The sequence below is a fragment of the Ictalurus furcatus genome, chromosome 10 (assembly GCF_023375685.1).
Source record: "Ictalurus furcatus strain D&B chromosome 10, Billie_1.0, whole genome shotgun sequence".
NCBI classification, from domain to species: domain Eukaryota; kingdom Metazoa; phylum Chordata; class Actinopteri; order Siluriformes; family Ictaluridae; genus Ictalurus; species Ictalurus furcatus.
In genome coordinates this window covers 2,116,111-2,130,140 of record NC_071264.1, presented here as the reverse complement: position 1 = coordinate 2,130,140, position 14,030 = coordinate 2,116,111, and the positions used below count along the sequence as shown (strand labels likewise).

Below are 14,030 nucleotides of genomic sequence, written 5' to 3'. Positions count from 1 at the left end.
TTCAGTCTTTTAAACGGTCTTAACGGGGACATGATCCGAACCCAGAGCGGTAACCAGAGCAGACCGGTCTGATATTACAAACAGGCTTTCTGTTCCTCATAATGATGTGTTAGTGAAATGAAACAGATGTTATGGCTTTGAATTAAAAATCTTCTGCCCACATCCAGCATGCTTCCATAAAGGAAGACGAATGATCGCATGGCATTCGACTGGAACACTGTGGGGGGAAAAATCACCTCGTTAAACATTTTTTACCCCAAAATATTGTGATGCTCTCCTTGTCCCGCTAGTTTAGCATCATGTAAAACACTTGACTCTATCGTCACACACTCACCTCAAACTGCGTTCTCCAGTAATTCGGCAAGTCGAACACATTTGCGTACGCTGTTTTTGATAGGCTGTGCACAGTTCTCTATAAAACAAAAAAAATGACTGGTGTATTTTCTGGGATGCGGGAGCTAACCGCACGGACACGGGGAGAGCATGTGAACTTATCACGGTGATGGTAACCTGAGCTGGGGTGCACGGTGGCTTAGTGGTTAGCACATTCACCTCACTCACACCTGCAGGGTCGGGGGTTTGAGTCCCGCCGGGGCCGTGTGTGTGTGTGCAGAGTTTGCATGCTGTCGGGGTTTCCTCAGGTACTCCGGTTTCCTCCCCCAGTCCAAAGCATGGTAGGCTGATTGGTGTGTCTAAAGTGTCCGTAGTGTGTATGTGATTGTGCTCTGCAATGGATTGGCACCCTGTCCAGGGTGTTCCCCACCACCCACCGTGCTGGGTAACGCATTGCAGCTTGAGACATTCCAGATGTGTCACTTATCCTTCACCTGCTGTACTGTAGGGCTGGCTCTAAAAGTGTTGCGCATCATTAAAGGAACGTAGCAGCCAATTGAATCAACTTATACACCACACGAATCCGTCTTCCTTTCATACAGCGGCATATTTTAACCGAACGACTGGTCTCGTTTGTCTTCGTTTATGCGTTTACACTCATGAATAGTAAATTTGTTCTGGAAAAGCTCGTTCAAACCATTTACAGACGGTTCGATCCAGCTTGATAAATGAGGCCTGGTTTTAGACCAGAATACGTTGATGATGAATTTGGAGAAGGATGTTTTTTTTTTGTTTTTTTTTCAAGATTTATTGATGCCATGAATAAAAGTATGCTCCAAAATGAATCGTGTTTCAGACGTGTTTCAATAATGTTTTGTATTTTGTCTTATGAAAGGGAAGAAAACTTGCACTAAATGAAAAGTCAAAAACGACGCCACAGTTTATATCCATGTCCTTCGTACAGCAGGTACAGCAGGCCCACTGAGGCTCCTGAGTGACACCACTGACCTCTAGTGGCCAAGTCGGGACTAACTTTTCCACCAGAGTACTCTGTGTTGTAGCGGCAATTTAAACAGGACAGAATTTCCATTAAAGGTGCATTAGGTACAAGATTACTTTTGTTTTTGTTCTTTTTCCTCATGATTATATCTGTAATTATTAAGTAGGTGGGTTTGACATGTGAATGTTTTGGTTTTTTCCCCCGCACACACTGCTTGAGATGAGTGTGTTTGATTAAGTATTGCCGAATACGTGTCCATGGTTACCGCATGACCTTTGAGAGATGCTTTTGCGGCATACAACACAAACGGTGATGAAAGTCTTCAGAAACAGGGTGTAATTACCGCAGAACCGCGTGTGACTGTGGGTTCTAATGCTAGAATGCCACTGTAACGTGATCTCGGGGAAATAACTTTAGCTATCGCGAGATCTAAAAAAAAAACAAACTACAACAAAAAAAGCAAGTTCTGCTCGTTTCTATAGTAACACAGGGAACCGGTTAAAAACAGAGAGGAGTCTCAAGTGCAGGTTTTTCTACAAGGAAGTGAGTTACTGATTACATTATAGGAGCTTTAGACTTTATATATTACTCCATATTTCTTTTTAAACGCTGCCTGTTTTCATTTATTTTTTTATTACAGATGTGTTAAACATCTGTGTCCTTCCCATTAGAATAGGATGAATTATTGAATTGGGATTTGTATGTCTGGATCAGGCAGTGTTGCATGTTATATATTATATCATGTTATTGTACTGATATGAGGTCTCCTTGGTTTGAGTGACTTCTTTGTAAACGCAATACAATGTACACTAAACACTAATCCATATCTGAAATAATACAGGGCAATACACAATAGAACATGCAAGTACACCATCATAAATTGCATATGAAGCCGATTAAGTGCAAGAAGAGATAAAAACCCAACAATTAGACAAAGGTCAGAGAAAAATAATACCCATGACATTCACACACACACACACACACAATCTGAAATGATGGCTACACCCCTGCTCCTCCTTCACCGTCCGTAACCAGAAACAGTTAAACACGCAGTGTGATCAAATCAATTATTATTATTACTGTTGTTGTTGTTGTCGTTGGTGTTGTCATTGATGTTATCATTATCATTATTACTGTTGATGTTATTATTGTTGTTGACATTGTTGTTATTACTATATTATTATTATTATTATTATTATTATTATTATTATTATTATTATTATTATTGTTACTGTTGTTGATGAAATTGTTGCTGAAAAAAGATGGTCATTATTATTAATATTGTTATTATTTTATTATTATTATTATTACTGTTGTTGTTGGTGTTGTCATTGATGTTATCATTATCATTATTACTGTTGATATTATTGTTGTTGACGTTATTATTATTATTATTATTATTATTATTATTATAGTTACTGTTGTTGATGAAATTGTTGCTGAAAAAAGATGGTCATTATTATTAATATTGTTATTATTATTATTATTATTATTATTATTATTATTATTACTGTTGTTGTCGTTGGTGTTGTCATTGATGTTATCATTATCATTATTACTGTTGATATTATTGTTGTTGACGTTATTATTATTATTATTATTATTATTATTATTATTATTATTATTATTATTGTTACTGTTGTTGATGAAATTGTTGCTGAAAAAAGATGGTCATTATTATTATTATTATTATTATTATTATTATTATTATTATTATTATGCTCACTCAGCTCCTCTACAGCCTCCTTCACATAGGTCAAAACACTGAAAATAAAATGAACCAGATTTAAAAACAGAAATCTGGATGAACATAAAAGCACACAGAACTATATGAGGTTCTCTGTGTGTTTGAGAAAGAAAGAACAAAAGCCCATGTCATGAACATGTGATGTAATTATCATTTAAAGTTGGAAAGGCATATCTGCTTTGAACGTACGACACTTGAAATATCTTAAAATCACAGAACTGTCAGATTCAATATTACCATTCCAAGCTCTTTATCTGTGCAGCATTCAACATTAGGGTTCATTACATCGCTTATTATTGAAGATATGGTTCTGCTGTAAGAAATCGATTTATCTATCAAACGTTGATGAAATGTTCATTAACCAGTCCGATGCTAGCCTGTCAGGAAAGTCCGGCTGTCTCTTCATGTCCTTGCAGCCAAAAATGTTTTACTCACGGGTCCATTTCACCGGGTAAAGTGGACGTAAGGAGTTTTAATCAAACCTCCCGATTAAAGACTGTATGTCCCAGGTCTAATGTATAATCCTGAAGGAGAAAATCACAGAGGGATCATTATTTAGGGAATTTTTAACCATGCACTTGAGTGACATTGTGTTGCTGTAAAGTTGTCTATTACATCACAGTCAGGTTTGCAGTGAGGACCATCTTCATCACACTGAAGTTCCTGGGACATCATGCTGCTCAAAAGCAACACTTTAATAAGGTGGTTTCTGGTCTCGGTTCTGATTGGAGGAGCTCTGAGCGCACCCGTTATAGAAAGGTAGGAATTAATGAGCATGTGGATTAACGGTGCACTTTCAACATGGGGAAAGACAAACACACACTGTATACTCTTACAGTACAAGTGGGTAAAGTGTGTGTTATTCCTCTGTGTTGTAGAGAGATGGCTAATGAGAACACACCTCTAGACTTGCTGTTCGACCCAGAGCCTGTTAGGGATCATTTTACTCTGATGGATGGTGAGAATTTTCATCTGTTTAATCTTTAACTAAGATAGATGTGTTTAAATTAAATGCAGAAGTAAAACATGTAAGTTCAACAAAAAGGTAAAAAAAGAAAAGATAAATAATGTCAGGTTTGTGTTAATCAAACTCGTGTTTGTTAAAGTTTGTGTATTACACACTGTGATTGTGAATTTGTAAAGGGGTCTTGGGCTTTGGAAATGCACCACAGAAATTATTATCAGTAGTAGTAGAAGGAGGAGGAGGAAGAGAATTTTTAGTAGTAGTTGGAGGAGGAGGACAGCGAGGAGGAAGAGGAGAAGTAATAATAGTAGTTGGAGGAGGAAGGAGGAAGAGAAGTAATAGGAGGAGGAGGAGGAGGAGGAAGAAGGAGGAGGAGGAGGAGGAAGAAGGAGGAGGAGGAGGAGGAGGAGGAAGAAGAGAAGTAATAGTAGGAGGAGGAAGAAGAGGAGGAGATGTAGGAATAGAAGGATATGTAGTAGTTGTAGTAGTAGTTGTAGTAGTTGTAGTAGTAGTAGTTGTAGTAGTAGTAGTTGTAGTTGTAGTGGTTGTAGTAATAGTAGTTGTAGTAGGAGGAGGAGGAGGATATGTATTAGTAGTAGTGGTTGTAGTGGTTGTAGTAATAGTAGTTTTAGTAGTAGTGGTAGTAGTGGTGGTTGCAGGAGGAGCATATGTATTAGTAGTAGTGGTTGTAGTAATAGTAGTTGTAGTAGTAGTGGTAGTAGTGGTGGTTGCAGGAGGAGAATATGTATTAGTAGTAGTGGTTGTAGTAATAGTAGATGTAATAGTAGTAGTAGTAGTTGCAGGAGGAGGATACATATTAGTAGTAATGGTTGTAGTGGTTGTAGTAGTAGTAGTGGTTGTAGGAGGATATGTATTAGTAGGAGGAGGAGGAGGATATGTATTGGTAGTAGTAGTAGCGGTTGTAGTGGTTGTTGTAGTAGTAGTGGTAGGAGGAGGAGGATATGGATTAGTAGTGGTAGTAGTAGTAGTAGGATATGTAGAAGGATATATAATAGTAGTAGTAGTAGTAGTAGAATATGTAGTAGTACTAGTAATAGTAGTAGTAGTAGGATATGTAGTAGTAGTAGTAGTAGTAGGATATGTAGTAGTAGTAGTAGTAGTAGGATATATAGTAGTAGTAGTAGGATATGTAGTAGTAGTAGTAGTAGTAGTACGATATGTAGTAGTAGTAGTAGTAGTAGGATGATATGTAGTAGTAGTAATAGTAGTAGTAGGATATGTAGTAGTAGTAATGGTAGTATTAGGATATGTAGCAGTAGTAGTAGGATATGTAGTAGTAGTAGTAGTAGTAGTAGGATATGTAGTAGTAGTAGTAGTAGGATATATAGTAGTAGTAGTAGGATATGTAGTAGTAGTAATAGTAGTAGTAGGATATGTAGTAGTAGTAGTAGTAGTAGTAGGATATGTAGTAGTAGTAGGATATGTAGTAGTTGTAGTAGTAGTAGGATGTGTAGTAGTTGTAGTAGTAGTAGGATATGTAGTAGTAGTAGTAGTAGGATATGTAGTAGTAGTAGTAGTAGTAGTAGTAGGATATGTAGTAGTAGTAGTAGTAGGATATGTAGTAGTAGTAGTAGTCGTAGGATATGTAGTAGTAGTAGTAGTAGTCGTAGGATATGTAGTAGTAGTAGTAGTAGTAGTAGTAGGATATGTAGTAGTAGTAGTAGTAGTAGTAGGATATGTAGTAGTAGTAGTAGTAGGATATGTAGTAGTAGTAGTAGTCGTAGGATATGTAGTAGTAGTAGTAGTAGTCGTAGGATATGTAGTAGTAGTAGGAGGAGGAGGATATGTAGTAGTAGTAGTAGTAGTAGTAGGATATGTAGTAGTAGTAGGAGGAGGAGGATATGTAGTAGTAGTAGTAGTAGTAGTAGTAGGATATGTAGTAATAGTAGTAGTAGTAGGATATGTAGTAGTAGTAGTAGTAGTAGTAGTAGGATATGTAGTAGTAGTAGTAGGATATGTAGTAGTAGGATATGTAGTAGTAGTAGTAGTAAGATATGTAGTAGTTGTAGTAGTAGTAGGATATGTAGTAGTAGTAGTAGTAGTAGTAGTAGGATGTGTAGTAGTTGTAGTAGTAGTAGGATATGTAGTAGTAGTAGTAGGATATGTAGTAGTAGTAGTCGTAGGATATGTAGTAGTAGTAGTAGTAGTAGTTGTAGTAGTAGTAGGATATGTAGTAATAGTAGTAGTAGTAGTAGTAGGATATATAGTAGTAGTAGTAGTAGGATATGTAGTAGTAGTAGTAGTAGTAGTAGGATATGTAGTAGTAGTAGTAGGATATGTAGTAGTAGTAGTAGTAGGATATGTAGTAGTAGTAGTAGGATATGTAGTAGTAGTAGTAGTAGTAGGATATGTAGTAGGATATGTAGTAGTAGTAGGATATGTAGTAGTAGTAGGATATATAGTAGTAGTAGTAGTAGGATATGTAGTAGTAGTAGTAGGATATATAGTAGTAGTAGTAGGATATGTAGTAGTAGTAGTAGTAGGATATGTAGTAGTAGTAGTAGTAGGATATGTAGTAATAGTAGTAGTAGTAGTAGGATATATAGTAGTAGTAGTAGTAGGAGGAGGATATATAGTAGTAGTAGTAGTAGTAGGATATGTAGTAGTAGTAGTAGTAGGATATGTAGTAGCAGTAGTAGTAGTAGTAGGATATGTAGTAGTAGTAGTAGTAGTAGGATATATAGTAGTAGTAGTAGTAGTAGGATATGTAGTAGTAGTAGTAGTAGGATATGTAGTAGCAGTAGTAGTAGGATATGTAGTAGCAGTAGTAGTAGTAGTAGGATATGTAGTAGTAGTAGTAGTAGTAGGATATATAGTAGTAGTAGTAGTAGGATATGTAGTAATAGTAGTAGGATATATAGTAGTAGTAGTAGTAGGATATGTAGTAGTAGTAGTAGTCGTAGGATATGTAGTAGTAGTAGTAGTCGTAGGATATGTAGTAGTAGTAGTAGTAGGATATGTAGTAGTAGTAGTAGTCGTAGGATATGTAGTAGTAGTAGTAGTAGGATATGTAGTAGTAGTAGTAGTAGGATATGTAGTAGTAGTAGTAGTAGGATATGTAGTAGTAGTAGTAGTAGTAGTAGGATATGTAGTAGTAGTAGTAGGATATGTAGTAGTAGTAGTAGTAGGATATGTAGTAGTAGTAGTAGTAGTAGTAGGATATATAGTAGTAGTAGTAGTAGGATATGTAGTAGTAGTAGTAGTAGTAGTAGTAGGATATGTAGTAGTAGTAGTAGTAGGATATGTAGTAGTAGTAGTAGGATATGTAGTAGTAGTAGTAGTAGTAGTAGGATATGTAGTAGTAGTAGTAGGATATGTAGTAGTAGTAGTAGTAGTAGTAGGATATGTAGTAGTAGTAGTAGTAGTAGGATATGTAGTAGGATATGTAGTAGTAGTAGGATATGTAGTAGTAGTAGGATATATAGTAGTAGTAGTAGTAGGATATGTAGTAGTAGTAGTAGGATATATAGTAGTAGTAGTAGGATATGTAGTAGTAGTAGTAGTAGGATATGTAGTAGTAGTAGTAGTAGGATATGTAGTAATAGTAGTAGTAGTAGTAGGATATATAGTAGTAGTAGTAGTAGTAGTAGGATATATAGTAGTAGTAGTAGTAGTAGGATATGTAGTAGTAGCAGTAGTAGTAGGATATGTAGTAGTAGTAGTAGTAGTAGTAGGATATGTAGTAGTAGTAGTAGTAGTAGGATATATAGTAGTAGTAGTAGTAGTAGGATATGTAGTAGTAGTAGTAGTAGTAGTAGGATATGTAGTAGTAGTAGTAGTAGGATATAGTAGTAGTAGTAGTAGGATATGTAGTAGTAGTAGTAGTAGTAGGATATGTAGTAGTAGTAGTAGGGTAGTAGTAGTAGTAGTAGTAGGATATGTAGTAGTAGTAGTCGTCGTAGGATATGTAGTAGTAGTAGTAGTAGTAGTAGTAGGATATGTAGTAGTAGTAGTAGGATATGTAGTAGTAGTAGTAGTAGGATATGTAGTAGTAGTAGTAGTAGTAGGATATATAGTAGTAGTAGTAGTAGGATATGTAGTAGTAGTAGTAGTCGTAGGATATGTAGTAGTAGTAGTAGGATATGTAGTAGTAGTAGTAGTAGTAGGATATGTAGTAGTAGTAGTAGTAGGATATATAGTAGTAGTAGTAGTAGTAGTAGGATATATAGTAGTAGTAGTAGTAGGATATGTAGTAGTAGTAGTAGTAGTAGTAGTAGGATATGTAGTAGTAGTAGTAGTAGGATATGTAGTAGTAGTAGTAGTAGTAGTAGGATATGTAGTAGTAGTAGTAGGATATGTAGTAGTAGTAGTAGTAGGATATGTAGTAGGATATGTAGTAGTAGTAGGATATGTAGTAGTAGTAGGATATATAGTAGTAGTAGTAGTAGGATATGTAGTAGTAGTAGTAGGATATATAGTAGTAGTAGTAGGATATGTAGTAGTAGTAGTAGTAGGATATGTAGTAGTAGTAGTAGTAGGATATGTAGTAATAGTAGTAGTAGTAGTAGGATATATAGTAGTAGTAGTAGTAGTAGGATATATAGTAGTAGTAGTAGTAGTAGGATATGTAGTAGTAGCAGTAGTAGTAGGATATGTAGTAGTAGTAGTAGTAGTAGGATATGTAGTAGTAGTAGTAGTAGTAGGATATATAGTAGTAGTAGTAGTAGTAGGATATGTAGTAGTAGTAGTAGTAGTAGTAGGATATGTAGTAGTAGTAGTAGGATATAGTAGTAGTAGTAGTAGGATATGTAGTAGTAGTAGTAGTAGTAGGATATGTAGTAGTAGTAGTAGGATATGTAGTAGTAGTAGTAGTAGGATATGTAGTAGTAGTAGTAGTAGGATATGTAGTAGTAGTAGTAGTCGTAGGATATGTAGTAGTAGTAGTAGTAGTAGGATATGTAGTAGTAGTAGTAGTAGTAGGATATGTAGTAGTAGTAGTAGTAGTAGGATATGTAGTAGTAGTAGTAGGATATGTAGTAGTAGTAGTAGTAGGATATGTAGTAGAAGTAGTAGTAGTAGGATATGTAGTAGTAGTAGTAGTCGTAGGATATGTAGTAGTAGTAGTAGGATATGTAGTAGTAGTAGTGGTAGTAGTAGTAGTCGTAGGATATGTAGTAGTAGTAGTAGGATATATAGTAGTAGTAGTAGTAGTAGGATATATAGTAGTAGTAGTAGTAGTAGGATATGTAGTAGTAGCAGTAGTAGTAGGATATGTAGTAGTAGTAGTAGTAGTAGTAGGATATGTAGTAGTAGTAGTAGTAGTAGGATATGTAGTAGCAGTAGTAGTAGGATATGTAGTAGTAGTAGTAGTAGTAGTAGGATATGTAGTAGTAGTAGTAGTAGTAGTAGGATATGTAGTAGTAGTAGTAGTAGTAGGATATGTAGTAGTAGTAGTAGTAGTAGTAGTAGGATATGTAGTAGTAGTAGTAGGATATGTAGTAGTAGTAGTAGTAGGATATGTAGTAGTAGTAGTAGTAGTAGGATATATAGTAGTAGTAGTAGTAGGATATGTAGTAGTAGTAGTAGTCGTAGGATATGTAGTAGTAGTAGTAGGATATGTAGTAGTAGTAGTAGTAGTAGGATATGTAGTAGTAGTAGTAGTAGGATATGTAGTAGTAGTAGTAGTAGTAGTAGGATATATAGTAGTAGTAGTAGTAGGATATGTAGTAGTAGTAGTAGTAGTAGTAGTAGTAGTAGGATATGTAGTAGTAGTAGTAGTAGGATATGTAGTAGTAGTAGTAGGATATGTAGTAGTAGTAGTAGTAGTAGTAGTAGGATATGTAGTAGTAGTAGTAGGATATGTAGTAGTAGTAGTAGTAGTAGTAGGATATGTAGTAGTAGTAGTAGTAGTAGTAGTAGGATATGTAGTAGGATATGTAGTAGTAGTAGGATATATAGTAGTAGTAGTAGTAGTAGGATATGTAGTAGTAGTAGTAGGATATATAGTAGTAGTAGTAGGATATGTAGTAGTAGTAGTAGTAGGATATGTAGTAGTAGTAGTAGTAAGATATGTAGTAGTTGTAGTAGTAGTAGTAGTAGTAGGATATATAGTAGTAGTAGTAGTAGTAGGATATGTAGTAGTAGCAGTAGTAGTAGGATATGTAGTAGTAGTAGTAGTAGTAGTAGGATATGTAGTAGTAGTAGTAGTAGTAGGATATATAGTAGTAGTAGTAGTAGTAGGATATGTAGTAGTAGTAGTAGGATATAGTAGTAGTAGTAGTAGGATATGTAGTAGTAGTAGTAGTAGTAGGATATGTAGTAGTAGTAGTAGGATATGTAGTAGTAGTAGTAGTAGGATATGTAGTAGTAGTAGTAGTCGTAGGATATGTAGTAGTAGTAGTAGTAGGATATGTAGTAGTAGTAGTAGTAGTAGTAGGATATGTAGTAGTAGTAGTAGGATATGTAGTAGTAGTAGTAGTAGGATATGTAGTAGTAGTAGTAGTAGGATATGTAGTAGTAGTAGTAGTAGTAGGATATATAGTAGTAGTAGTAGTAGGATATGTAGTAGTAGTAGTAGTCGTAGGATATGTAGTAGTAGTAGTAGTAGGATATGTAGTAGTAGTAGTGGTAGTAGTAGTAGTAGTAGTAGGATATGTAGTAGTAGTAGTAGTAGTAGGATATGTAGTAGTAGTAGTAGTAGTAGTAGTAGGATATGTAGCAGTAGTAGTAGTAGTAGGATATGTAGTAGTAGTAGTAGTAGTAGTCGGATATGTAGTAGTAGTAGTAGTAGTAGGATATGTAGTAGTAGTAGTAGTAGTAGTAGTAGGATATGTAGTAGTAGTAGTAGAAGTAGTAGGATGATATGTAGTAGTAGTAATAGTAGTAGTAGGATATGTAGTAGTAGTAATGGTAGTATTAGGATATGTAGCAGTAGTAGTAGGATATGTAGTAGTAGTAGTAGTAGTAGTAGTAGGATATGTAGTAGTAGTAGTAGGATATGTAGTAGTAGTAGTAGTAGTAGGATATGTAGTAGTAGTAGTAGTAGTAGGATATGTAGTAGTAGTAGTAGTAGTAGTAGGATATGTAGTAGTAGTAGTAGTAGGATGATATGTAGTAGTAGTAATAGTAGTAGTAGGATATGTAGTAGTAGTAGTAGTAGTAGGATATGTAGTAATAGTAGTAGTAGTAGTAGTAGTAGGATATGTAGTAGTAGTAGTAGTAGGATGATATGTAGTAGTAGTAATAGTAGTATTAGGATATGTAGCAGTAGTAGTAGGATATGTAGTAGTAGTAGTAGTAGTAGTAGTAGTAGGATATGTAGTAGTAGTAGTAGGATATGTAGTAGTAGTAGTAGTAGTAGGATATGTAGTAGTAGTAGTAGTAGTAGTAGGATATGTAGTAGTAGTAGTAGGATATGTAGTAGTAGTAGTAGTAGTAGTAGGATATGTAGTAGTAGTAGTAGTAGTAGTAGTAGGATATGTAGAAGTAGTAGTAGGATATGTAGTAGTAGTAGTAGTAGGATATGTAGTAGTAGTAGTAGTAGTAGTAGTAGTAGGATATGTAGTAGTAGTAGTAGTAGTAGGATATATAGTAGTAGTAGGATATGTAGTAGTAGTAGTAGTAGTAGGATATATAGTAGTAGTAGTAGTAGTAGTAGTAGGATATGTAGTAGTAGTAGTAGTAGTAGTAGGATATGTAGTAGTAGTAGTAGTAGTAGTAGGATATATAGTAGTAGTAGGATATGTAGTAGTAGTAGTAGTAGTAGTAGGATATATAGTAGTAGTAGTAGTAGTAGTAGGATATATAGTAGTAGTAATAGTAGTAGTAGTAGTAGTAGGATATGTAGTAGCAGTAGTAGGATATGTAGTAGTAGCAGTAGTAGTAGTAGGATATGTAGTAGTAGTAGTAGTAGGATATGTAGTAGTAGTAGTAGTAGTAGTAGAATATGTAGTAGTAGTAGTAGTAGTAGGATATGTAGTAGTAGTAGTAGGATATGTAGTAGTAGTAGTAGTAGTAGTAGGATATGTAGTAGTAGTAGGATATGTAGTAGTAGTAGTAGTAGGATATGTAGTAGTAGTAGTAGTAGTAGGATATGTAGTAGTAGTAGTAGGAGTAGGATATGTAGTAGTAGTAGTAGTAGTAGTAGGATATGTAGTAGTAGTAGTAGTAGTAGTAGGATATGTAGTAGTAGTAGGATATATAGTAGTAGTAGTAGTAGGATATGTAGTAGTAGTAGTAGGATATGTAGTAGTAGTAGTAGGATATGTAGTAGTAGTAGTAGGATATGTAGTAGTAGTAGTAGTAGTAGTAGGATATGTAGTAATAGTAGTAGTAGTAGGATATGTAGTAGTAGTAGTAGGATATGTAGTAGTAGTAGTAGTAGGATATGTAGTAGTAGTAGTAGGATAGTAGTAGTAGTAGTAGTAGTAGTAGGATATGTAGTAGTAGGATATATAGTAGTAGTAGTAGTAGGATATGTAGTAGTAGTATAGTAGTAGTAGTAGGATATGTAGTAGTAGTAGTAGTAGTAAGATATGTAGTAGTAGTAGTAGTAGGATATGTAGTAGTAGTAGATATATAGTAGTATAGTAGGATATGTAGTAGTAGTAGTAGTAGTAGGATATGTAGTAGTAGTACTAGTAGTAGGATATGTAGTAGTAGTAGTAGTAAGATATGTAGTAGTTGTAGTAGTAGTAGGATATGTAGTAGTAGTAGTAGTAGTAGGATATGTAGTAGTAGTAGTAGTAGTAGTATGTAGTAGTAATAGTAGTAGTAGTAGGATATGCAGTAGTAGTAGTAGTAGTAGTAGGATATGTAGTAGTAGTAGTAGTAGGATATGTAGTAGTAGTAGTAGGATATGTAGTAGTAGTAGTAGTAGTAGGATATGTAGTAGTAGTAGGATATATAGTAGTAGTAGTAGTAGGATATGTAGTAGTAGTAGTAGGATATGTAGTAGTAGTACTAGTAGTAGGATATGTAGTAGTAGTAGTAGTAAGATATGTAGTAGTTGTAGTAGTAGTAGGATATGTAGTAGTAGTAGTAGTAGTAGTTGTAGTAGTAGTAGGATATGTAGTAATAGTAGTAGTAGTAGGATATATAGTAGTAGTAGTAGTAGTAGGATATGTAGTAGTAGTAGTAGTAGTAGGATATGTAGTAGTAGTAGTAGTAGTAGTAGGATATGTAGTAGTAGTAGTAGTAGTAGTAGGATATGTAGTAGTAGTAGTAGTAGGATATGTAGTAGTAGTAGTAGGATATGTAGTAGTAGTAGTAGGATAGTAGTAGTAGTAGTAGTAGTAGGATATGTAGTAGGATATGTAGTAGTAGATATGTAGTAGGATATGTAGTGGTAGTAGGATATGTAGTAGTAGTAGTAGTAGTAGAATGTAGTAGTAGTAGTAGTAGTAGGATATGTAGTAGTAGTAGTAGGATATGTAGTAGTAGTAGTAGTAGGATATGTAGTAGTCGTAGGATATGTAGTAGTAGTAGTAGTAGGATATGTAGTAGTCGTAGGATATGTAGTAGTAGTAGTAGTAGTAGTAGTAGGATATGTAGTAGTAGTAGTAGTAGTAGTAGTAGGATATGTAGAAGTAGTAGTAGTAGTAGTAGGATATGTAGTAGTAGTAGTAGTAGTAGGATATGTAGTAGTAGTAGTAGTAGTAGGATATATAGTAGTAGTAGTAGGATATGTAGTAGTAGTAGTAGTAGTAGGATGTGGTGTAGTAGTAGTAGTAGTAGTAGGATATGTAGTAGTAGTAGTAGTAGTAGTAGTAGATGTGTAGTAGTAGTAGTAGTAGGATATGTAGTAGTAGTAGTAGTAGTAGTAGGATATGTAGTAGTAGTAGTAGTAGTAGTAGTAGGATATGTAGTAGTAGTAGTAGTAGTAGTAGGTGTGTAGTAGTAGTAGTAGTAGGATATGTAGTAGTAGTAGTAGTTAGTAGTAGTAGTAGTAGGATATGTAGTAGTAGTAGTAGTAGTAGTAGTAGGATATGTAGTAGTAGTAGTAGTAGTAGTAGGATATGTAGTAG

The 14,030-nt window shown here is 34.8% G+C and overlaps 1 long non-coding RNA gene across 1 annotated transcript in view; it reads left to right on the top strand.

Annotated features, from left to right (window-relative positions):
* Positions 1 to 482: 482 nt before the first annotated feature.
* Positions 483 to 14,030, top strand: part of LOC128614169 (uncharacterized) — a 30,724-nt gene continuing 17,176 nt past the window's right edge. Inside the window, exons 1-3 of the long non-coding RNA XR_008387003.1 lie at positions 483 to 1,876; positions 3,703 to 3,839; positions 3,959 to 4,038. This is a non-coding gene — a long non-coding RNA (uncharacterized LOC128614169). The remainder of the gene's footprint in view (positions 1,877 to 3,702; positions 3,840 to 3,958; positions 4,039 to 14,030) is intronic.